The following is a 27332-nucleotide window of genomic DNA, read 5'->3' as shown; positions in this document are numbered from 1 at the left end:
CTGTTAATAAAATATAGAGTAGTATTGATAGCCTCCACCCACATGAGTAAGGGCAACCCAACATGCAACCTCATGCTCCTTGCACATTCCATTATAGTCTTATTCATGCGTTTAGCCACTCCATTTTCCTATGGAGTCCTTTGAATAGTTTTCTATCTATGAATACCATTAGTGGAACAATAATATTCAAATTCCTGACTATAATACTCACCACCATTATCGGATTTGAGACATTTTAATTTCTTACCAGTCTCATTTTCAACCAAGCATTTCAATTTCTTAAAAGTTTGAAATACATCAAATTTTTTTCTAAGGAAATAAACCCATACTTTTTTGGTTGCATCATCAATAAATGTAACATAATAATGAGAGCCACCAAGGGAAGATACTTGAGCTGGTCCCCATACATCGGTATGCACAAGCTCTAATTTCTCCTTTTTGTTTTCCTTCCCAGTCTTCAGAAAACTCACTCTCTTATGTTTTCCATACACACAATTTTAACAAAAGTCTATATTAACACATTATAGACTTGGTAAGACTTTCTTTGAATGAAGTAATTTCATACCTTTCTCACTCATGTGCCCAAGTCTATTGTGTCACAACGTTGTATCAGAATTTACAGCAACTATTTGTTCTCCTTGCCTAAGTGTAGCAATTGTTCCTGAACATTCATTGTTCTCTGAAACAATTAAAGTAGAAGGAACAATATGACATATACAAAGATATAAGGTGCCTACTTTCACACCTTTTGCTACTACAAGGGAACCTTTTGAAACTTGCAAATTTCATCATTAAAAGTAACTACACAACCCTCATCACCAAGTTTCTGTACCAGAATTAAATTCTTGCTCAGCCTTGGAAGATGTCTTACCTCATGTAGTAGCCAATGTTTCCCATTCTACAACTTAATCTTAATTTTTCTTTCCAACAATTTGGCAGGGGTCATTATCCACCAAATAAAGAAGTCCAAAATCCCCTTGGACATAATCAATGAAATAATCTTTAAGAAGTGTAGCATGAAATGAAGCACCAGAATCTAAAACCCATGAATCATCAATACTTTCTAAAGACAAAAGCAAAGCATCCTCTCCAAATTTGTTACTTACCACATTTTCCTCCTTGTCTCCATCTGGTTTATCTCCTTCATTTTTCTTTCAATTCCAATAATCTTTCTTTTGTGCCCTGGTTTCCCATAGTACCAACAGTCATTTGGTGCTCTCAATTGAGACCTCCTCCCCTTTGACTTTCTTCTTGATTTCCCACGATTTCCAGAGATACTTCCCTTTTTAGTCATTCTACCTCTAGTTTGTGCATTCAAAGCACTTCCTGATGAAGATCCACCTGAGGATTTCTTACGAGTTTCCTCACTCAAAATAACACCGATCACATCATTATATTTTAGGGTACTAGACCCAGGAACAAAATTACTCATAGCCATTACCAACCCATTCTAGCTTTAAGGCAAAGAACACAAAATTCATCAAAATCAATACCCACAGAAGATAACTGACTAGTAATAGTATTAAGCTCATTCAAATGATCTATAATAGATCCACCTTTTGCCATTTTCATATTAAATAAACACTTCATGAGAAATACCTTGCTTGAAGTGAAGGGCTTTTCATATAGTTTCATTAGGGTTTGTATCAATTCTTTTGTCATCTTCGCTTTTATAATATTAAATACTATTGATGGTGCAAAGCATAACCAAGTGCTTTTGAGTACCTTTCTGTATAAAAGATCCCATTCATCATTTGACATAGATCCCTGATTCTTGGTTTTTCCTTCCAACGGCTTCCATAAATCCTTCTAATAAAGATAGTCTTCCATTTGCATCTTCCATAACTAGAAGTTCTACCTATTAAACCTATCAACCCTTAGCTTACCCTTGTCTACCATCGCTCCCACTCAATTGTGAGACCTCCACTTAATCATGAGACTTTCTTGCAAAGCATAACTAAAAAAAAACTTTGCTCTTATACCACTTGTTAGGATTAAACCATGGATAGAAAATAACAATTACATGCAAATATAACCAATAATAGAAAATAATAGATGACACAGAAAAGAACACAAGGCACCAATATTTAATGTGGTTCACCCAAGCAAGTCATTTATTTTTATGATCCAATGATTATAACCTGATTATAATCTATAATCCCTTACAACTCAATACTGCCACAAAAACCAATTTTGCATCACAACTTAATGAAAATACCTAACCCTAAGCTATTTTATACAAGTAATTTTATGCCACTTTAGGGTTACAACATGTCAGCCATATGTCAGCAATATGTTAGCCAAAACATTGGCCATGACCCAAAAAAAAATTTGGGCCGATGTCCCGAACCCCAAAGAATTTATGAAGTGTGTACAGTACTTTCCTTATTAGTCACCACAAACTAACAACCATCTCCAAGGTGAGTGATTTGGTAAATTGAGAGGAGATTAGACCTAAGGTTTGGAACATAGAGAAGGTCTTTGAATTCTCCAATTTCCATCTCCACATGTCCTTTCCCTTCAACTTCCATTTTTGTATCATCTCCCACAAAGATGTGCAGTACCTGTGACTACTTCAATGAAGAAAAGTCTCCCTTTGAAGAAACCATATGATAGGGGGCACCTAAGTCAAGAATACATTCCAATGAAGAACTTGTATTTGCCATAAGTGTTTTCCCTTTTCGCATTGAAAAGGTTGGAGTTGAATCCTTGGAAGCATTTGGCAATTGAGTTTTGTTCTTCTTGAGTAGTTTTTCTAGTTCATTGATTCTCTTAGTCTTGCAATGATTCTCATCATGATTTAGTTTCTTGTAATATGCACAAAAAAGTTTATCCTTATTTTCATTACTACCCTTCTTGTTGGAAGAAGAATTGCCTTGCTATGAGGAGGATTGTTGCATCTCAGATTGTGATTTTTGCTTCCACTACTTTTTCTTGTTATTGTTATAACTTTTTTCTCTTTGACTTGATTGGTTCTCATCACTAGCCACCAATTCTTTGGTCTTTGATGATGTGAGAAGTCCCATATCTATCAAGTGGGATTGTTTAAAAATCAATATTTTTGCAAATTCATCAAATGTAGGCTTTTGGAAAGCACTCCCATAGTTAACCTGTGAGTATTATAACTCAAAACAAAGGAAGCAGACTCTGAAGGTAGCCTCTTCAAGATCTGATGAATCAACTTATCATCCTTCATGGGATTACCATAATCTTTAAGTAGTGCTCTAAACTCATTGGCTTTGTTGATATAATCTTGAATTGTGTCAAAATTCTTAGGATCGAAGAGAAATAGGTCATCCTCAATCTAGTATCCGTTTTCCTCATCCACCTTACCATAGAATGCTTCAAATTTATCCCATTTAGGTTTGACTTCTTTGAAATTGGAAATGTTGAAGAAGAGATCTCTATGTACACAACTCCTAATAATTCTTTAATCCTGTTGGTCTTTAACTCTCTAATCATCGAGTGCTATGGCATCAATGGGTTTTGCAATTAAACCATTAATATAAAGACTTAGTCCTTTTTCCATTAATCTACTCCATACAATATCTTTCCATGTAGAATAATTGCATGAAGTTAGAAGTGTGTCTTTAGGTGAACCCATGATGCAAAAAATGAAAAGAGCACACAAGAGAGACACAAAAACACAATATGCACCCCCCCTTTTCACTCAATCAAAAGACCCCCCAAAAAAGATGGTTTTGGCACTTTATATGTAGTGCATGTACAATAGGCCACTTGTCAAAATGTACAAAGTGGACATCTAATTTTGTTGTTTACAACTGCGTTTTGAGGCCCAAATTTGTCACTGAGCACTGTAGCTTAGATGTAGAACAATTTTGAAAAGTAATCAAAGCAATACAATGCAAAAAAGGCTCTAAGTATGAAAGTGATATTTTTTTCCACACAACCCTAGAATCTGAATGTTGATTTAGAAAATAGACAAAAAATAACACACTTTCAAAAAAAAAGGAACCTATTTTTGAGACAAGATGAGCATGTATGGAGTGTTTCAAGTTGCAAAATGTAGGATTCAATAGGTACAGTTGCCAAAAAACACAATTTTTGACAAATCTATGCACCGAAACTAGAAAAGAACACAACCACTAAAAAGTTCAAGAAATTCTACCCAAAATAAAAAAAATTACACCTGATTTGGAGTTTGGGTAGAAAAATTTGAGCTTAAATTTGATGGTCAAATGACTATCAAAGTAGTTTAAAAATGCCGAGGAATGATAGTCAGATGGTTGTCAAATTTAAGATAATGAATTGCTATCATTAGGGAAAACTCAGCCCCCTGGATGATGTCAATTTTGACATCAGTAGTTTATGGATGCTTGTATGTGATGTATGGTCATACGAAAGCTATATTTTTGGTGACACCTGTAGAGCTGTATAATCGAGGTGGATTGCCAATATGTCAAGGCAGTGAGAAATGAAATGATGCACTTTTATGTGCTCTAGATGGTAGCTTCCCCTATGGAGGTTTTGAGTTCCATTTGGTGATGCCTACTACTAGCACAGTAGCCTATGTGTCAGTTGATAGGTAGAGTGTTTACTGCATGTGCAAGGTTAGGGGGAGCCACGTGGACTGCATAAAAAATGTTCACTATCCATCAAGAATTTGAATGTAGTGGGCAAGAACCTTGACAACATAGATGCTTACTGGTGCTAGGAAATAGAGTGGCAGATTTCACTCATGGGTGTTGGAGTCTTCCAACGGCATCGATGATTTATAAAATGACTGTTGGGAATGCAAAAGACTGCCAGAGATGGAGCTATAGGGGGCCATAAATATTTTAGAACCAACGAGTTTCCCATCATTAATCCCACATTGATGGGATTTGGTAGTCTATGGTCACTGAAAAGAAAGCCACTGCAATTGTGAAATAAACAGTTGCTGTGTGGTTGTTGTGTGCTTGCTAGGGTTGAGGTTGGTTGAATGGAATTTACTCACCAGAAATGTAAAGTGTACTAGAATGTTGTATATGTGATGTGCCAAAAAATTGAAGAAGTAATACTCAGAGTGCTTAGGGAATATTTTGTGTAGGTGCAGGGCCAGGGTGTCACTGGCCGGTGCCTGTAAATTTTTTTTTCTTTGCAAGCTGACCTGGCCTAAAAAAATTTCAATTTTTTTTGAAAATAGTAGAAAAATGCTGACTAAAATATAGAGAAAATTAAATAATAGATATGAATTAAATTAAATTACAGATCTAATAGATCATACTCAAACTTATAAATCGAGTGTTTGGGTGCCAATTTACAAAAAAAAAGCCTCAAGATTGACTTTGGCCTAGTGTAGGCAAATTTATAGTCAATTTTCACTTAATCGATGTTCCAAATGCAATGGAAAGGTCTGTTCTGGCTCTAGATGTTCCCAATGATAGTGGTACTCCAGATCTGGGTCGAGGTGCTGAAACAACAATGGTCTTGAATGACTATGTGAAGAGAAATTCTCCAAGCTCTAATACCATGTAAGAATATTTTGTAGGGAAAAATTCACCCAAGATCAAAGAACTCAAGCACAAGCACAATAGTAGACCGAAAAGAGTATGATCAAAATATTAATATATGTTTGATTCAATGTGAAAGTACACTAGGAGTGCCTATATATAATGGCCTTTGGAATGCATAGGAATGAACAACATGATAAGTCATTCAACTAGGCACATGTCCACCAGGTGTGGGTTATCCTCCATTAAGCACATGAGTAAGTGCGATGATGAGTGGATATGCCTACAAAGGTGTAGCATGCAAAATAATGTTGTAGACACCATGTGCTAAAATAGGAGTGTGAATAACTATGTTGTCTACATGACAACTCAATTAATTATGCAAACTCCAGTGTTGTAGACACCATGTGTTGAATTAGAGTTGCTTACTTCTATGTAGTCACCGTGACAACTCATAAAAGTACACAAAATCCTAAGTGTCTCACCAAATAAATAATAAAATAATGCATTAACCTAAGTAAACTTAAGTAAAGTGTAATAAGTAAATACTTATTTACACCAACAATTATAAACTTAGTTGTATGCATTAGTTTGATTGCATGATTGTAATGAATAGTTTTATAATCATAGATGTGAACTATGATAAAGAATAATTAGTTTATAAATATTGACGTGATTTCAAATAAGAACCTAATTTGTAATATATTAGTAAATCAAATTTCAAGAAAAAAAAGAACAAGATTTAGGATTTAGGGCTTAGGGTCATTACCAAAATATTAAATCAATATTATATTTATTTTATTAAAATTATGTATTTAATTATTTAAATATCAATTATAAATCTTGTCATATATTAATTATTGAATTATTTAATATTCTAGTAAAAATATTTTGTTTTGATTGGTAAAACATAATTGCCTGCATTTTATTGAATTGGGAAGAAAACTCCTAGTCTTTCTTGGGAAAAACTTGTCTTGTCTATAGATATACATTTGCCCCATATTTATGAGACCTCTTTGAGAAGGCATCCCTTCCCTTATATTTTAATACAAGAAGAATTTGATTACAAATAATTTATCTCCTTTGAAGATTATATATACTTTTTCTATGTATATATATTATATACACCTTTTACATTTTTGATGTTGCTTGACTACTAAGTTTTGCTATTATGAGGGAACTTGCTTTGGTGCTTTATGATTTGTAATCTTGAACGTAAAATGATCACTTTCAACTAAGATCAATCGTTAGAGTATTTGTGTTTCATAGTAATATATAAATAAATATGAAAAAGTATATAGTTTTTGAAATTATCAATTGCATTAATGTTGCATGATTTGAATTCAATATTTATAGAAAGGTATTTTTTCTTAGCTGTCCCTCTGTATTTATCATAAATGTATCTATTTTTTTAAAATATCAATTTAATATTAGTTGTTCCAATGTTGGCTGATGTGACATTATTCATTGTTGCAATTTTCCATATAACATTATTGTTCGTAAATAATTACTTTCATAAGTATCTTGACTAAATAAGTTTTTAAAGTAGATTGGTCCCAAAAAACTTAGTTAGTGAAAGTGTTGATCCATTGAAACAGATGTGAGCAATCATCTCTAATATCATTGAAAGCAATAAGGGAGTTTAAGAAGGCCACAGTTAATTAGAGTCTTCCCATGTCATCATAAACTTGAGAACTATAGAATTTTGTTAAATATCTTTATAGCCATGTTGACTATTGTTAACTGATAAAAACTTTGGATATCAAATGATCTTCAAGGATCTACATATATCCTTGGGTTAAGGTAACGTAGAGTTAGATTATTACAAAACTTGAGCTAGAGGATGCCTGACTCAATGTTCTCTTTAATAAAGATTTTATTGACCAATTTAACCAAAAATAGATTTAACTTTTTGCTACTGCTAAAGAATTAATCAAAATAATGTGTATCTATATATGATTTACTATCAAATTAAAATTTAATAATACTATAGTGTTAAGACTTAATTCAAATTTTGGATGTCGAATAAATATTTATTATTAAATCTCATTTATAGACTACTTGGATAAAACTAATCCTCTAAATCTTGATCTTCTAATTTTTCCTTATCCATTTCCAAGAGTCCTTCTATCAACCATCTTTTCTCCTTTATCGCTTATTCACTTTCTTCATCTTCTAATTTAGATTCAATATCCTTAGATAAATCTTCTTCATCTGAGACAACTTTCTCTAGATTAAAATTTAGTTTAGGGTTTATTCTAATATTCTGATCTATCTCATGAACCTAAATGTAGATAATTATGAATTTGGTGTTATTATTGGCCCTAGTCTTTATTTTATCTTGAATATTCTTAGGAAGTCTAACTTCTTCCTTTAATGACATGGGCATACTAATGGATTCGTCAATGATTATGGGACTTGGTCTAAAAAGAGATTCAGGTTGAGCATCAAGTATCACTTTTAATTTATTACTATGATTTATATTATTTTCTAAGGAAATTCTTACTACAATTTTGTTACTACTATCCTCATGTGCATCTATTATTTTATCTTGTGATTTATATGCATTTTTAATATTAGTTTCAAAATATTTATTAGTTAAATCTTCATGTTTTAACTTTTTTTGCAATTTTATTATTATATGTTACTGTTGATGGGAAGTTCTTTAGATATCTATCCTTCTCCTTGGTTGAGTCATTTTTATGGATGGTATACATAATCTTCCTGATGTAGGAGAATTCTAGGTGCAAGAGAAATCTTGCATCACCCAAATATATTTCTTTTTTGTTTCTTGAATAAGGGTTGTCGTAGTGTAGAGTTATTTTCTATAAAAGCTTTCTACCTAGTAAGTCAATCATATGAGCTTAGAATGCCCTAATTTGAGAGGTGGACATCTTGGATAGATTAGCCTACCAATTGAGGCTTAGTGCCATATCATCATTATTCATGGATTTATTGCAGATTTTTGGTGTGCAATTTTGGTATAAAAAATTTAGGCTCACCGTTGAAGACCTTAGAGGCCCTAGATGGGCTCAGAAATGGGGTCGACTAGAGCTTGCACTAGTTGGCCCATGTAGATCAGAAGCTAGGGGTTCTAAAAAGTGGTTATAATAGCCAAAAAAAGAAATGGTTTGAAAGTTATTGCCCTTCCAAAGTTGGGTTGACCAAGACTTCCAAAATAAGTGTCAAAGATGTATCGAGCCAACTCTATTTTTAATTTTAGAGTTAGTCAGTATCAAGGGTTAGGGTTTGATGTATAGAAACTTCTTGGGTGGTGTAAAATGCCTATTTAAGGAATACCCATACATTGTCTAGGATAACTATGGGTGATACTTCCTAGCTCTTTGTGTCAAATTATTGTAAGGAAGGTGTCGATGCGGATTGCATATTGTACTTAATTTTTTTTAATTATGTATTTGTAGTGATAATAAGAATTGCATATTTTGTTCTTTCCAATTGATATTATTTCTTTTTTTCTCTTATGTGTTTGTGGTATTAAGGAGAGAACCCTTCATCACTTCCCCACATCATTATCAATAGATCTACTTACCTTAGGAGAAGGAATTGATTTAGGAATTTGTGTTAGAAACTTACAATTGGAACACTTATTCTTTTGTAATTGATATCAAATCTATTGATAAGACATATTGCTACATAATCTAAATATCATATCTATTTGATTGATGAAAAGGATTTGGGGAATTTCTCATAACAATAGCACTTAGAGAAAAGGTCGAGTTAGGAAAAGGAAGCTACAATGGACATTTGATTAGCTAGATTTTGATAAGACAAAGTGATTATTTATATCACAATAGTTAAGCTAAGGCAAGCAATAGAGTAAAAAGTTAAGGAATACTGAGTGATTCTAGTGTTAACTGAGCCATAGTAAGTACCGAGAAAATATAGTGTTGACCAAGCATTAGTATTGATCGAGAAAGATAGTCGATGCAGAGCCAAAAGTTTTACAAAAACCAAGTGTGATTAAGTGATGATTGTGTGTTAGAACTTAGTGATTTCTGAGTAACAACGTTGAGAATGAATTTGAAGAAATTATAACTTCTAGCCGACTTAGTTGATTTTTTGGGAGATGTAAACCATGTTGAAGATAAGATTGATGAGTTAGATCATTAAATTCAAGGTGAGGATTATGTAAAGATATAAAAGATAGAATCCAGAGAAGTTTCTAAAGGATGATTAAGAAGGTGGACAGATATAATGAATCATGTTAAAGCTGATCATAAAACTTATGATCTACAATGATCATGGAAAATGACAAGGGAAGAATTACCTATTTAAAGAGGTATAGATCCAAACTTGAAAAGAGTGAGAGAGGCACGTACAAAGAAAGGTGGATCAGAGACACACAAGTATGTGAGAGTGAAGAGTGAAGCACAAGGAGATTGCTTGTGCAGATGCTGATGATATTGATAAGTGAATATGAGTAGATAGCTTAAGTTTTGTTGAAAGGAGAAGATTGATTGCTTCAAGGATTGCCAAGCAAACCAAGAATAAAGATGACAAAGGGAAGCTTATAAGTTAATCAACACATGAACCAAATAGTGATTTGATTCTCCAAAGGTAGTTGTAATCATAAAGATCAAAGCCCTACCATCTTCTTTCTAATCATTGTAAATAGTTTGTATTGAAATCCTTTTAATAGAGGTTGACCTAATAGTCATTAGAAGGACTTAACAATCTATGTAAATTCTTTAACAAGGTGACATTCTAAATGGAATGATCAAAGCCCTTTGATAAGAACACTCCTAACAAGGTGATTAAATCCTTTAACAAGGTCACATGTAATGGTGTGTATTGTAAACCTTATACAGGGTTGGCTCCTAATAGAGCTCACTTCGAAAGAGCAAAAAAGTGGTGACATGTTGCTGCTGGTTTTCCCAAATTGGGTTCCCAAGTAAAATCCTAGTGTCAAACTTGTGTTGAATGCTTTATATGGTTTACATTTGATAAATTTTATATTCAAAAAATTATGTTATGTTTAGGATAGAAATTTTATTAGTACAGTAGAGACTGAGCAACAACATGATTAACATAGTAGTGAGTGTTATATGTTTAATTATTCTAATGGTACTTTTGGACCTTGAGTAAATGATTAATCCCACCTTGTTAGTTATTCTAAATATTTATAACAATTAGTATCAGAGCTTAGTGCTTACAAAGAAAAATTTGAAGGTACCTAAAGAAAAAGATCATGACTCACAAAAGAGATGTACCAAAGCTAAACAAGGAAAAATTTTCTACATGGAAAGCATTGATGAAGTTACATATATCAAGTATCAATGATGTTACTATCAAATTTTTGGTAAATGAGTATGTGAAGGTAACAACTACTCCTCTAACAATTGAACAATTAAAGGAAAAGAAAGAACACAATCAAGAAATGTTGGAGATTGCCTTAGCCCTAAGCTATGCCAAGTTTGATGAGTTAAAATACTGTGACAATTGAAAGAAGATGTGGGATAAATTGAAATCCATAGATGGAGGTGATGACAATGTCTTGAGAGACAAATTAGAGAGCTTAAGAGGTAAATTTGATGACATGAGAATGATGGAAGGTGATAATATAGTGCAATACTACACAAGAGTCAAAGAAGTTGTTAATGCCAGGTGTCCTAATAGAGAGGATAATGATGAAAGGAAGGACAACAAGTACAAAGCAATAAGAGATGACAAAGATTACAAGAGAAACAAAGATGACAAAGGTAAGAAATCTTATTATATTGCTGAAGAAGAAACTAACAATTAATTTGAAAGTAATGATGATGAAGATGTCTATGTTGTTATGAAAGTAGATTTTGACAAAGATGAGAAAAATACATTAATCTCATGTATATAAAAAAGTGACAGATGGATAATTGATTGTGGATGCTCCAATCATATGATTGGTGATAAAGATAAACTTGAGGATATTAATCCATACAAAGGTTGATGTGTTAAATTTAATAATGATATACCATGTGTTATAGAAGGTAAAGGTATGATGTAGTGCAAGGAAGGATAATCCCCAATGGATATGTCCAAGCCCCAAAAAAACAACCATATTGTGGAAAATAAAAAATAACACAAGATTTGGTACCAATTCACAACTCTTTATTCATAAAATAACTAGTTACAGTCAACATACCAGGCTGTAAGGCCTTCCTAGTTATGGCCAAATACAAAGAAATTATGATAGTTCTCCAAGATACCTGAAGATCCAACTCAATTCCTAGCTAGCCTAGATTTGTAACACAACAACAATTTGGTAGCAACCTCCAAGATCTCAACTTGTGCTCGCAAGCCACCAAGAAACCTCCTTGTTCTAAACCACAACCACTAGCTCTTCTCACAAACTCCCATTCCAGATTACAACTCAAATCTTTTCTCTCTAGCTCCTACACTGAATTAAATTTCCTTCCTTCTCATTCTTAAGACACTACCCAAGCCCTCCTTAAATAGCAAGATAAGCCACAAGTCGGCTAGTCAAGCATTTAATTACATTATAGGTCAACCTTGGAAGAGTAAACCAAAGCTATAAAAAAAATGATAAAAACTAAATGAAAACTTAAATTTAGGTCCAAACATGACCAAATAATGTGTCCCTAACTTAAAAAGATCCCATTCCTCATACGAAATTGTGCAAGATGAAAACTCCACACATTTATGTGAAAACTACCTAAAAATTGATGTCTGAGGAAAACAAAGATATATCGTAGCTTTGATTAAATCAAGACTTGTGCTCTAAAATGATGGTATTAATTTAGGTCCTCTAAAATTCCTTAATTTCCCAAAGGCTTATTCACCAAGGATAAGTGCACATCCATCCCAAAAGTCATGCATAGAAACCCATCACAAAAATTGATTGAAATTGATACTCCAGGAGAATTCCCATATCTCCTAAATCATAATGAATTAAGATTTGAAATCTTAACCAGAGATATTAATATAAGCCCTCTTTAATATTTGAAATTTTTAATCTCTAAATAATTGCACAAAATTAGTTACATCACTTGCAATAGGCACTCCAAAACCAGAAAATATTGCTCCAACGTGAAGGTAAAAGAACTCTAACTTCAACATGACAACTCCAATCTCTATTAAATCATAAAGAATGGTTGCCCAATATGTCTCCAAAAAAATCATAACTCTACTAATATCCAAGATCGATGCTCCTGCATCAGACTTCCTAGGTAAACAGAAAAGTATGTCCCATACTTTGAGGGCTAAAGAAAGATCTGCAACTAACTTCATCTTTACTAAAGGCTTACATTCCATTAAAGTAAATAGAAAAAATATGAAAATAAACCATCTATGATTGATCCAATAAAAAATTAGAATCAAATAAATCTTAGCAACCCAATCAGCATGCTCACTCCCAAGAACAAACTGAACATAATGCTTCACCAAGAATCTCTACAACTGATCACAACTGAACATAATGCTTCACCAAGAATCTCTACAACTAATCACAACCAACAACAACAATATCCTCAAGAATGTACTCCATGTTAGCAACATGATGTAACTCCAAATTTTTTTTAGAAACATGTAAGTTCAAATCATCAATAAGAACAACATTTAAATCCTCAAATCAGGAACATACAAATCCACAGTATCACATAGATCCAAAACCAAATCAGAAACTAGTGAATACAAACCAACAACATCAAACTTCACATGAATAGAAACATCCATATCCTCAATCATCTTAGAAACAACATATGAATTCAGATCCATATCAAAGACCTTATGAAAATCTTCATCCATATGAAAATGATCATAATCACTAATCTCAACAATCTCATTGCTCACAACAAGATTCTCTACAACATGTAACTCATCACCACAAACAACCTAATTGTCCATGACCAAGTGCTCTACAATTTCCATGTAGGCTCAACCAAGTGATCATGAAAAAAAATCTCTATCCCAACATCAACAAGGTTAGGAATATCCTTAGAAACAACCTCAAATTTCTCTACATCTTTCAAATAGACTCAACAAATAGATCAAAAAATCCAACTTCTTCCATCTCACCCTTGCAATGCCATCTTCTCTCTCAAACAAGTCTCTTAACTAGCCATACAACTCTCTTTTAGATTGGTAGAATCCAACACTACAAAAATCTATGATATGCATTCTTGACCCTATCATTATCTCAATTAGTAGAACTAGCTTCAAATCAAGCAAACACCTCCTTAGATCGATCAACCAAACTAGCTTCAAACCAACCAAACATTTAAAAAAACCTTCTCTCCAATACATCACAAAGATTCATAATTATCCCAAGGTCCAATCCTCTTAGAACCATCTTCCAAGATGTTTGCAAACCCTCTACTAAAAATCCTTCCCATTCTCCTTGTGATAAACTCAAACTATTTGCATGTTAGATCACAACCTTCCACCTCACATGAATAATCATGAACCAAATCAAAAGTCTAGGAACAAAAATTAGTAATCCATAAACTCTCTATGATCATGCCTCAACACGATCAACCTTCCATCTTTGCATCCATCGATATATATATATATATATATATATATATATATATATATATATATATATATATATATATATATATATATATATATATATATATATATATATATATGCAAGTACTCTAAAAGTGTAGTTCAGATCACAATCTACCACCCCATGCCAAGAATTACAAACTAGGACTCCAAATAAATTGATCTGCAACAAAATCACCATAAATCAAGATCTTCTTAGATCAACTTTTCACAACCCAAGGTCCTAATGCAAACTACCTCAACTTTGGTGATCTATCTACACACTCAAGCAAAACTATGCTTTGATAGCACTTGATGTAGTACAAGGTAGGAGAATCCCCAATGGAGATGTCCAAGCCCCTAACAAAAAACCACACAGTAGAAAGTAAATGTTAACACAAGATCTCATACCAATTCACAACTCTTTATTCATAAAACAATTGATTAAAGTCAATGTGCTAGGCTATAAGGCCTTCCTAGTTCTGGCAAAATATATAGAAATTACAATAGTTCTCCAAGATCCCTCAAGATCTAACTCAATTCCTAGCTAGCCTAGATCTATAACACTAAAACAATTTGGTAGAAACCTCCAAGATCTCAACTTGTACTTGCAAGTCACCAAGCAACCTCCTTGTTTCAAAAATCCAACCCCTAGCTCTTCTCAGAAACTCCCATTCAATATTCTAAATTTTATATTTTCTCTCTAGATTCCATATTGAATTTAATTTTCTCCTATTTCATTCTTAAGACACTACCCAAGCCCTCCTTAAATAGCTAGCTACGCCACAAGTTGGCTAGTAAAGCATTTAATTACATTATAGGTCTGCCTTGGAAGAGTAAACCAAAACTATAACAAATATGATAAAAAATAAATACCAAGTTACATTTAGGTCCACACATGACCCAATAACATGTCCCTATGTTAACAATATGACATTCCTCATATGAAATTGTGCAAGATGAAAACTCCAAACAATTATGTGAAAATTGCCCAAAAATTGATGTTTGAGGAAAACAATGATATCTCCTTGATCCAATTGAATCAAGACTTGTGCTTTGAATTAAAGTTAGTAATTTAGGTCCTCTACAGCCCCCTAAGTGTAAAAAGGCCAATTCACCAAGGATGAGTGTGCATCCATCCTAAAATTCATGTACAAAAACTCATCATGAGAAATCAATACTCTAGGATAATTTCCATATCTCACTAATAATAATGGATTATGGCTTGAAAACTTAACAAAAGATATTAATCTAGACCCTCATCAATCCCTAAAATTTTTATCCTTTGAATAATTGTACAAAATTAGTTACATCACCCAAAATAGGCACCTCAAAACTAGAAAATATTGCTCTAGCAGCAATGTAAAATGACTCTAACTTCAACATGACAACTCCAATCTCCATGCAATCATAAAGAAAGGTTCCTTAATGTGTCTAAACCACATCCCTAGCCATAAAAATCATAACTCCACCAAAATCAAAGCTGGATGCTCCTACATCAAGGTACTATTCAATTGACTGACAAGATAAAATGTCAAAATGTTTACTGGGTTGAAGGACTTAACTATAATATGTTGAGTGTTTGATAGCTGAAAAAATCAGATTACAGAGTTTAATTCCATAATAGGAAGCCCAAGATACATGATGCTGATCATAAACTAATTATAATTGGTAGTGGTTATCAGACAAGAAGTAACTTGTTCTATCTAGAATTATCTAATGAGACATGTCTGTTTGGACAACAAGAAGATGTTTGGTTATGGCACATGAGGTTATGTCATGTGAACTTTGAAAATTTGGTGAATATTAGTGAAATGAAGAAATTAATATGGTTTCCTAAACTAAAGAAGCATGGCAATGCTATTTGTAAACAATGTCAATTGGTCAAAATGACCAAGTCTAGTTTTAAGAAAAAAAATACACTTCTAATTATATTTTGGAATTGGTTCAAAATAACCTATGTGGACCTATTGATGTTGAAAGCTATTGTGGAGATATTTATTTATTTATATTTTTTGATGACTACTCAAGGATGATGAATGTGATATTCCTTAAAGCTAATTTTATGTTTTTCAGTTATTCTAGTGATATTTAGCCAGAGATGAAAAAGAAACAGGGAAGAATATGAAGTGCTTGATATCTGATAGAGGTGGTGAATTCATTACAAATGAGTTCAATACATTCCACAATGATAGATAAATTACAAAATATATGTAAGCACCAAGGATCCCTCCTCATAAAGAGATAGCAGAAAGGAGAAAAAAATCAATAATGGATTGTGCAGGAACATTGATGATGGAGAAGAGTGTATCAAAGAAGTATTAGAGAGAAGCTATTAGTATTCTTGTCTATACCTTGAATATAGTACAAGTTAAGAAAAGTACAAATGTTACACCTTTTCAACTATGGTATGGATATGCTCCTATGTGAGATATTTAAAAATATTTGGAATTAGATGGTATATACTTAAATATAATAGGAATAGAAAACTTGATACAACGTTTGATGAAGGTATATTCTTAGGATATTCCACCAAGAGTAAGGCTTACAAGTGTTTGAATTCTAACACTAACAAAGTTGTGGAAAGTGCAAATGTGAAAATTGATGAGTTTCTAGAAAGAAGTGACATTACATGCAAAGAAGAACCTAAAGATTACAATACATTCATTTAGATGAATGATGGTGCTCCCAACGGTCCAAATGAACAAGTAAATCAAGTTGTAGTTTCCCATTAGACAAGAAATGATATAGTGCAAAAAATTGTTGAACAACAATTAGTGGGTGCGAAGAAACAAACTAAAGATGTTGAGTCACAGACAAGTAATGTCAACCATCAGATAGAGTGCCAAGCATGCAAAACATGGACCAAAACCTACACAAGAAAGAGAAAATGAGTTTGAGATTATTTTCCAAGATGAACCTGTAGAAGAATAGAGAAGGAAACAATGTATGCTAGAAAAATTTGTAAGAAGACATCACAAACATGAACAAATCATCGGTGATGTTGAATCAAGTGTTAAGACAAGAAGAAGACTCATTGATATGATACATGCTTAATTTTTGAATTTAATCCGAAAATAGTAAAAGGTGCTTTAGATAATGAAGATTGGATTCAAGAAATGAATGAGGAAGTTGAACAATTAAGAAGAACAATGCTTGGACTCTAGTGCCAAGACCTAAAGACAAAATTGTTATTGGAAAAAAGTGGACGTTTAGGAAAAAACTCAATGAAAATGGTGAAGTAACAAGAAACAAAGAAAGAATAGTATGCAAAGGATATGCTCAAGAAGAACAATTTGATTATGGAGAAATTTTTTCTCATGTGGCAAGACTTGAAGGAGTCAGAAGTTTGCTTTCATATTTAGCCTACAAGAATCTCAAGGTATATAAAATGGATGTGAAATCTGCATTTTTGAAAGGTATACTTGAGGAAGAAGTGTATATTGAACAACTTGAAGGATTTTTAGACCCAGACAAGAAGAATATGGTATGTAAACTGAAAAAAGTTCCTTAAGCATTAAAATAAATCCCAAGAGCATGGTAAGAAAGGCTACATAATTATTTGGTGAAGATTGGTTTTGAAAGGACAAATGATAATAGTAATTTGTATTTAGATAATGGTAAGAATAATGAAGTACTACTATCTAAACTATTGATTGATGACATTATATTTGGAGAAAGAGAAGTATTATGAAAATCATTTGTTGATGAAATGAAGAAGGAATTTGAAATGTCTATGTTTGGTGAAATCAAATTCTTTGTTGGATTACAAGTATGTCAAATGAAGTTTGGTATTTTCATTACTAAATCCAAATACATCAAGGAGATACTAAAGAATTTTGGAATGGAAGATTCAAGAATAGTGAGTACACCTATGTCTATAGGACATAAGCTATCTAAGAATGATGAATCCACTAATGTGAACTAGACATTATACAAATCCATGATTGGGAAATTGCGATGTGTTGTTCATAGCAGATTTGATATTGCGTCAGTAGCTGGGATTGTTTCTATAGTTTTAAAAAATCTTAAGGAGATTCACATGATGGTAGTGAAAAGGATAATGAGATATATGAAAGGTACAAAAGACTATGGATTGTATTACAAGAGAAGTGATAGTTTTTAATTGAAGGTATTCACTGACTTTGATTGGGTAGGAAATATTGATGATAGAAAAAGAACTAGTGGAGGTGCACTCTTTCTAGGAAAGAGATTTGTGTCATGGACAAGCAAGAAACAAAATTTTATTTCCAAATCAACAACTAAAGCCGAGTATGTGCCAACTGCAGTGAACTATTCAAATATTAAGTGCATAAAGTAATTACTGAAAGGTATGAAAGAAGAAATTATGGATCCACTAGTTATCTATTGTGATAACACAAGTGCAATTAATATTTCAAAGAATCCAATGATGTACACAAAGACAAAGCACATTTCTATCACATATCACTACTTGAGGGAATTAGGTCAAGTAAAAGAAGTGAAGTTAGAATATGTGCACACCAAAGATAGAATTTCTAACATATTCACTAAAGCCTTACCTAAAGATGCTCATGAATATCTTAGAGGCAAGTTAGGTGTGATTCCCCCAAATAAAGCAACTTAAGGAGAACATGTGAATTGCATCACATGTGCTAATTAGAAAAAAATAACTCTACTTTGGGAAATTCCTAAGGTAGATAGTAAGTTACAACATAATAGATTAGTCATAGATTTATGACATAAATAAGCCAGGCATGCAAAAACCACATAATTCAGATGTATGAAGAGATTGAATCCAAGAACTATATACAAAGAGAGAGTGTATAAATAGAGGGAGAGATGTACAAGAAAGATACCTATTACTTCAGAGGGACAAAATTAGTAAAAGGAATTAGAATGATAATGAAATATTTTGGATTGTATAGTAACAAAGTTAAATACATTGAGATATTGAGTTGTTACTAATATTGAGAAGTTACCATCAATGCCAAAGAGGGAGATTGTTGGAAACTTACAATTAGAACAATTGTTGTTTTGTCATTAATGTCAAATTTATTGATAAGACATATTGATACCTAATCTAAATGTCATATCTATTTGATTGATGAAGAGGAAAATGAGGAATTTCTCATAACAGTGACATCTAGAGGAAAGGTTGAGTTATGAAAAGGAAGCTATAATGAAAATTTGATTATTTAGACTTTGATAAGATAAAGTAATTTTTTATATCATGAAATTTAAGCCAAGTCAAGGAATAGAGTAAAAAGTTAAGGAATTCTGAGTGATGCTAGTGTCAACCAAGCCACAGTAAGTGCTAAGAAAATCTAGTGTTGACTAAGCATCAATATCTACTAAAAAGATAGTAGATGTCGAGCTATAAGTTTTACAGTGACCGAGTGTGATTAAATGATGACCAAGTGTCAAAACATATTGATTTCCATGTAACAGTGTTGAGAATGAATTTAAGAAAATTATAATTTCTAGCCAACTCAATTGATTTCTTGGGAGATGTAAACCATGTTGAAGATAAGATTCATGAGTTGGATCATTAAATTTCAAGGTGAGGATTAGGTAAAAACCTAATAGAAGAATTCTAGAGAAGTTTTTAGAGGATGATCAAGAAGGTGGACATATACAATGAATCATGTCAAACCTGATCATAAACCCTAATATCTACGATGATCATGGAAAATGATAAAGCAATAATTGCCTATTTAAAGAGGTATAGAGTGAAACTTTAAAAGAGTGAGAAAGATGTGTATAAAGAAAGTTGGATTAGAGATACACAAGTGTGTGAGTGTGAAGAGTGAAGCAAAAGGAGATTTCTTTTGTAGATGCTACTGATATTGGTAAGTGAATCTATGTAGATGGCTTAAGTTTTGTCGAAAGGAGAAGATTGATTGCTTTTAGAGTCTCCAAGAAAATCAAGAATAGAGATGACAATGGGAAACTTATTAGTTAATCAACACATAAACCAAATAGTGATATGAAATTGCAAAGTGAGCTATAATCATACAAATCAAAACCCTACTATTTTATTTCTAATCATTGTAAATAGTTTGTATTAAAATCATTTTAATAGAGGTTGACCTAAGGGTCATTTGAAGGACTTAAAAATCTGTGTAAATCCTTTACCAAGGTGACATTCAAAATGGAATGATCAAAGTCCTATGCCAAGGCCACTCTTAACAAGGTGATTAAATCCTTTAGCCAGGTCATGTGTAATAGTGTGTATTGTAAACCTTTAATAGGGTTGGCTCCTAACAAACCTCACTTTTAAAGAGTGAAAAAGTGGTGACATGTTATTGGTGATTTTTCCTAAATTAGGTTTCCATGTAAAATCTTAGTGTCAAACTTGTGTTGAATGCTTTGTATGTTTTACATTTGATAAAGTTTATATTCAACAAAGTCTATTATGTTTGGGATAGAAATTTTATTAATACAAACCAAGCAACATCGGGCTAAGTAAAAAAATGAGTGTTATATGTTTAATTATTCAAATGGTACTTATGGAACTTAAGTAATTGATTCACCTCCCATCTCAGTTATTCTAAACATTTCTAACAATTTGATCCCTAGCTACAAATTCAATAGATAGACTATTGGTGTATTCACTATTATTATCAAGATTAGCTCTATCTTTGTTTTAGGTGATGATTAGATTAGAGGGTTTAACTAAATTTATATGACTAACCTTTGATGTTAAAGGATTAATGAATGGAGATTGCACAAATGACACATTGTTATTATTAGATATAACATCTAGACTTGATTGGTTAGTTAGACTGTCATTGAATTGGATATTACATTGATCATTCCTAGTAGATTTGTTTGCTACTCTTTATAAGGTAGCATGAGATTCAAAAAATTTACTATTGATATTAGGGTGGTTAGATTCAACATTGTCAAATATATATTAACCTTTTTCTAAATCAGAATTAAAGAGATTATATGTGACATCTGAAGGAAATTAAGTTGGGAGACTAGAACGAGGGAATAGTTTCTCCTATTGAGTAGATTAAGTAGGACCTTGGAATCTCCTATCATTTTTGTAGAATGATTCATACCAGTGTCATCAAAATTGTTTGAATTGAGACAAAGATTTGGGGAGGTCTTATCCATCAGAGAATTTTGTAGAATATTTACTAGGGTTGTAGTGAAGTTTATAGAATTGATTCTAGGGTTGAGGGATTGATTCCCTAAAGACTGAACATGGAATGGAGTTTTAGGGAGTCTAACTTATTATGTTCATCTTTATTTAGCCTAATCTTTGATTAATTTTTTGGCATATTTACTTTGTTATCCTTGGCAATATTTTTCATTATGAAACCCTTGTTTCTGAAAAAGTTAAATTTTAAATCATTTTTATTAAAATATTTTTGTATACTATTGTTTAAACAATTTGGGTTGTAATAAAATTGTTTTTGTAATTTTGGGTCACTACAAATTATATTTGAGTTAATCGCATTGTTGAATTTGGGTTTTAGAAGATAAATCAAATTGCTTTTAATTATGTTTAAAGGTTTTAGATTTTTACCACTGGGATCCTAACCAATATTCTAAGATTATAATAATCCAATAATTTTTCCAATAAACCTTTGTATTTTCCTAGTTTATTTCCAATTTGTGAAATAATCTTTTTGTGTAAGAGATCAATTGAAAATTTAGGTATCACATGAATCCTTTTTAAAACCAAATATAATTTATAGTTATGAGGACTAAAATTTGGATACCAATCAATGAAATAGATGAGAAGTGTAATACCCCTCTTATCTTAACAAGTATTAGTAGGGTTTTGAAAATAATATAAGTATGCTCAGACTAGGTTGGGATATAAGGTTACTTTTGGTACTCCTTGATTTCACAACTTTACAAATTTATGCATAGGTGAAACTATAAGACAACATCCCACAATTCTAACATAATATAATGGTACCTATCTACTAAAAAATTGGTAATCAACTAGGTTCTTATGTTATAATATGTTTAGAAATAGTTCTACACTTATCATAGACATCCTTTCTTGCTTATATGTTAGATATTTATTCTTATTAGACATTAGATCATGTTCTCTATAATGTCTTTAAGAGATTAGGTATATGGTTTTTATGTATTATGCTTTATCTGTTATTCTAAATTCATTATGTTGGTGTTTGAAAACACTGGAGGGTTTTCAATTATCCCACTGAGAAATTGACATATCGAGGGGCATCTAACTCCCATTTTCAACATGTCATTTCTAACAACAAGCCAACTATAAGGCATGACCCTTCTTCTACTTCAGGCTCTGCTAAGCCTAGGCGGGTAGACCTTAGACTCAAATGATATCGTACCAATGCAAAAACATATCCCTGAATCTATTAAGCAGATGAAAACCCTTATATCTCTTAGTGACTCATGAGATGACATAGATCTATAGTAGCTAAATGTAGATCTATGAATCTCTAAAGCTGAGTGAGGGTTAAACATTTCTAGCTCTTCATAATAAAATTGTAAAGATGATTTGAATTTGATTTTTGATTTTATGTGGGTGGGGGAAAGCGGATGAAAACCATGCATGGAAAACAACTTAATGACCTTGTATCTAATCAGTGCTTGATCCATTGGGCAAATTCATGAATCTCCCTCATGTACTTTGAATATCTAATACTTATTTATATATTCCAATATATGATCTATCCATTGACCTTGTAGATAGACATCAATGTTTGATCTAAATCTCATTCTTACCTAATATCTCCCTCAATAAAATTGGAACCTTGCTAAATCTCTGAAGCATTTACATAATTCCTTGAATGACAAGCAATAATGAAGCAACATACAACCTTAAGGGACTGCACTTATGATCTAGGCTCTTTGTTCAAAGATCATAAAACATCATAGCTCAACTAAGAAAGGAGACAAGATTTAGACAGAAACTAAACACCTGGAACTCACTGTATTAATTTTCTTGAAATAACTCACAAATCACCTAATAAACTAGACTGTACAATAACATATGCTGTCATACAGGAGAGAAAATGACGAGAATGAGAAACTGATGGGATGGGAAGGGGGTATCACAGCCAAAGAAAAGCTTCATGGTCTGGAACTAGCACATCCCAGGTCTTCCATTTAGAATACATCAATTCTAGGGCTAGTCCTACTAACTATCTTCATACTAGAGAAACTTTCCAAATTTTCCAACCTTTACAATGAAAGAAAGAAAGAGTGATATAGGATGAATGAATTCTCGGATCTGATCTATGCCTGACATGTTTCCACTCAAAATTCCTTCTCTAGCAACTAAATCACCTCTCTCTTCTCTCTACCATTTTGATCTAATTTTGTTTCATCATTATCTTGTAACTAATTTGCAAAATATCTCTTGTTGAATGATGAAATCCTTTATTTAACAAAATATCTGATTTGTATCGAGAATGCTGATAAAACTCCATTTAACTGACTTAAAAATGACCCCACCTACATTTTCCTTGTCTTTTATACATATTCAAGTCATTACCTTGCTAGAAATCACAACTAAACTCTAATACCTAAATTTGGTTGCAAGATAGGAACTTGAGACAAAACCTCCTATAGCTCAAACAATGACTTCCTATGCAGAAACTGACTCCATAATCAAAAAATTTGGTTTCTCTAGGTTCTGGCGATATATAACATCACTATATTCGCCTCTCAGAAACCTCTTGAATCTCATTTTGAAAAATGCTCCCCTAATGTGCACATTTAAACCTGGGAAAATATTAAAATATTTGATATTTTAATTACTTTCCTTTTTTCCTTTATCTCCAATTCAGGTCAACAAACTTTGACTAACCTTTTGCCACGTGGCTATTCATGATTGGCCAGAACCTATGCATCATTTTCCACTAGACTGCCACATCAACACTGGGTGGGCCCAATGCCACGTGGCACATCCCCACATTTTTTAAATCCCAAGCATTTTGGTTTTACGGGTTTGCACTAACCATCAGATAGCGACACATGTCACAATCTGATGCCTTCATCTAAAACTGCACATCTTTGCCATATCAACATGTGTCGGGACCCGATGAAACATGGCAAATTTTTACATGCCTGCATTATTTAACCTCTGATCACTTTTTTCTTGTGGGCATGTACCCACCATTTGATTGAGCCATGTGTCAAAATTTTGTTGCATCTCGAATGTGAGCTTCATGTCATTGATCTGACATTTTTGTTTAAAATTTTATGCTTTGCATCTCCATGTTGGTCAGCCAAGACCCACAACATGAGCATTGGCTTTTCCTTTTAAAAGGCATTTCTCTTTAGACACTTAAGATGGGTGAGCAATAGTATTTAAACTTTTAAAAGTCCCACCGTCTGCCCAATGTGGGATATTCACTTGAAACTATTTATCTTGCTTGTCTCTGCACTCGCCCCCCTTCTTTTCTTAGCACTTGGCTGCTCCTTCCTTACTCTTTTCTCACAAGGAAGTAGTCACAACGCTCATCTAGATTGCATCTGCTCACAACCCTTTTTAGGCGTGGATTCTTCAATTTTCTTTGATGTGGTCTTCCCTCTGTTATGCATATTCAACCTGGTAGTTGGCAGCTTCAACCAGACTAAAACATGCTCCCCCTGAACTACTAAATCAACTCATTCCATAACAACCACCACGTCCCATATTACTATCATCTATCTCTTCTTTGATTTTGGGAAGCTCTTTAAACTTGCATCCTACATCTTTTTCAATACCCCTCACTGCCCTAGATTGTTGCTTAGTATAGATAAGTATGGTAGTGCCCTTCCTACCGACATGCTCAGTGTGTCCAAATCTATGAACAAAAATTTCTAGAGAATTTGGCAGCTTGTAGTGAATAATGAGATTAAAATTAGTTACATCAAGCCCACATGCATCAACATTTGTAGCTAACAACACATTAAAATGCCCTTCACGAAAACTAGCAAGAGTCATCTCTCATTGACATTTAGAAATATCACCATGTAATGCCTCGCATCCAAGAACCTGGCTCATTGATGTTGAAAGATAGTCTGAATCTCGTTTGGTTTGAGTAAAAATAATACATTTTCCACCTTTGGCATGTTCAATTATTAACGTCCTAAGAATTGAAAGTTTTCCATAAGTAGATGTCCCGATAGAATAGAGAGAAATTCCATTGGCCAACTTCTAAGGAGAGTCACCTACAAGATCTACAAGCAGTGGATTTGTCAAATATTTCCTTGATAGATTATGTATCTAGGAAGGCAATGTGGTAGAAAACAACATACTCTGATGCTTTTTGGGCAATCTTTGTATAATCACCTCAACATCTTGGTCAAAGCCAATGACAAACATCTAATTAGCCTCATTCAACACAATAAATTGAACATCCGATAAAATTAAAGAACCTCGATTCATGAGATCAATAATGTGACCAGGAGTTCCAACAATCACATCAAGAACCCTTCTGATAACATCAATTTGGTTGCGTATTGGTACCCCACCATAGCAACAGAGACTATCAAGACATGGTGCAACTTCCACAAATTATTTTTCAACTTGTCATGCAAGCTCATAGGTAGGAGCCAAAGGATTATAGCCACGCCCATTTTTCCAGTTGTTCTGAATGATCTTATATAGAATGGGAATTCCAAAAGCTAAAGTCTTTCCACATCTCAATTTCCCAAGTAAACATCTCCATTTCCTAAATATACTGCTCTCTCTTCCTTTTTTTTGTAGCTTTCACATTGCTATTCTTTGCATTCCATCTGAGATTGCATACTTGGCTATGTTTCTTTCTACTTACCATGGCTTTGGATGTGTGAGGGGTCCCTTTTCTTATTTTTGACTGACGTTGCCCCTACATTTTATATGGGCAGATTCCTTTATGGTTGGTGGCTTTACTTATTTAATTTGAGTGCTTCATTGTAATTGTAATCTGCCCCTTCTTACATTAGGTGTGGCATTCCCAATTTGGCGTGAAGTGTCTCATGTTCTTTTTATGCTATGGGACTCCCTCTCTACTTTGCCTATTTATTTGGCATCCCCTACTCTTAATTGGCCATCTCCCATTTATGTTTGGCTTCTTCTCTTTGCATTGCATGGGCGTTCTTTCAAACTGCCCTTAATGTGCCTGCATGAGCTTCTATCAATAAAATTTAGGTTCTTTGCCCATTCCATAGAGAAATGATGCATTTGCCAACCAAATTCTCTTTGTTCAAGCCCTTCGATACCAATATCTCCATCACTGTATTCTGGTGGCTGAGAAATCCACTTTGCATCAACTTGAACCATCTGAATGAGTTATGATAGTCTTGACTATCCAATTGCGATCCAATAGCATTTTTTAAGTGTATCCAAATTTCTCTTCATCCTTTAACTTTTGACATGATGTACATGATAATTTTAATCTTGAAAAGAAAACTAAATGACAACGTTTATCACTAGGAATTAAGTATTAAAATAGCCTATGGTTTTGCACTTCTAGCTTTGTAGCTTGCATTTGTATACTCTTGTTTATATGTCCCAATGGTATTGCCATATAAGTAGGCCCTCTATATTCTTCTTTTACCTCAAATTATTTACACCAAATTATTCAATTTCCTATTGCAAAAATTTAATGATCATAATCATTAAAACATCCTCTAAGCAATTTTACTTCCCAATAGCTTATCAACTTCGGTAGAATCAGTCAGGCCCCAAAGTGGGTCCGACTAAAAACTTTTCATTTCCAAACAACTGACATACATCCAATTTGACAACTGAAACAACCATTAAAACTTATTTTGAATCATTTTCGATCCACTATGAAAATTGTATTAGGAGGCTTGTTGCCTGGCTTTAAAAGCTGATATAAACATCTGGTCGGGCTCTCAAACTCTAGATCTCTGTTCTCTCCAATAGATTCAATAGGCCTACCAAATCTTGTCACATGATGACATCAGGGTCAAATGATATTAACCATCAAAGTTGACTTTAAAGAACTGCTTGCAAGAAAACAAGTCAGAAAACACTAAACTATGTTCGGAATCGGCTTAAAAAACTAGGTAAACTGACACTTGGAAAGATGCAAACTGGGACATTGGTTCTCTGTCATGAGGACAATATGAATTTGGGATTTGGTCCCATGAAGAATCATGGGATGCATTTGGTGAGCAGTCAAAGCAGGCTACTCATAATTACTGACTGGAAACAATGTTAAAAAAGTGATTTTGGCAAATGGAATGGACCTGGAAAAGTGTGCAAACGGATTCGTCATGACATGAAAATTGACACACTTAAAGTATTTTGAGAGGAAAACATAGTGGTACATTCCATTTTATCTTACCAATCATATATTGTGAGTTATAACATCACGAACAGGGGTTCCGACAAGTCTTTAAATGCTGACACTAGTAAAAAGATAGAAATTATGTTTGGAATCA

The 27332-nt window shown here is 33.0% G+C and overlaps 1 pseudogene; it reads right to left on the bottom strand.

Annotated features, from left to right (window-relative positions):
- Positions 1-24489: 24489 nt before the first annotated feature.
- The window catches only part of LOC149550389 (uncharacterized), a 199060-nt pseudogene continuing 196217 nt past the window's right edge, over positions 24490-27332 (bottom strand).

This window comes from Cupressus sempervirens, chromosome 7 (genome assembly GCF_028749045.1).
Source record: "Cupressus sempervirens isolate cs-2001-9-10 chromosome 7, ASM2874904v1, whole genome shotgun sequence".
In the NCBI taxonomy this organism is placed as follows: domain Eukaryota; kingdom Viridiplantae; phylum Streptophyta; class Pinopsida; order Cupressales; family Cupressaceae; genus Cupressus; species Cupressus sempervirens.
Note: the sequence above shows the minus strand (reverse complement) of the source record. Positions and strands in the feature narration are given on the sequence as shown.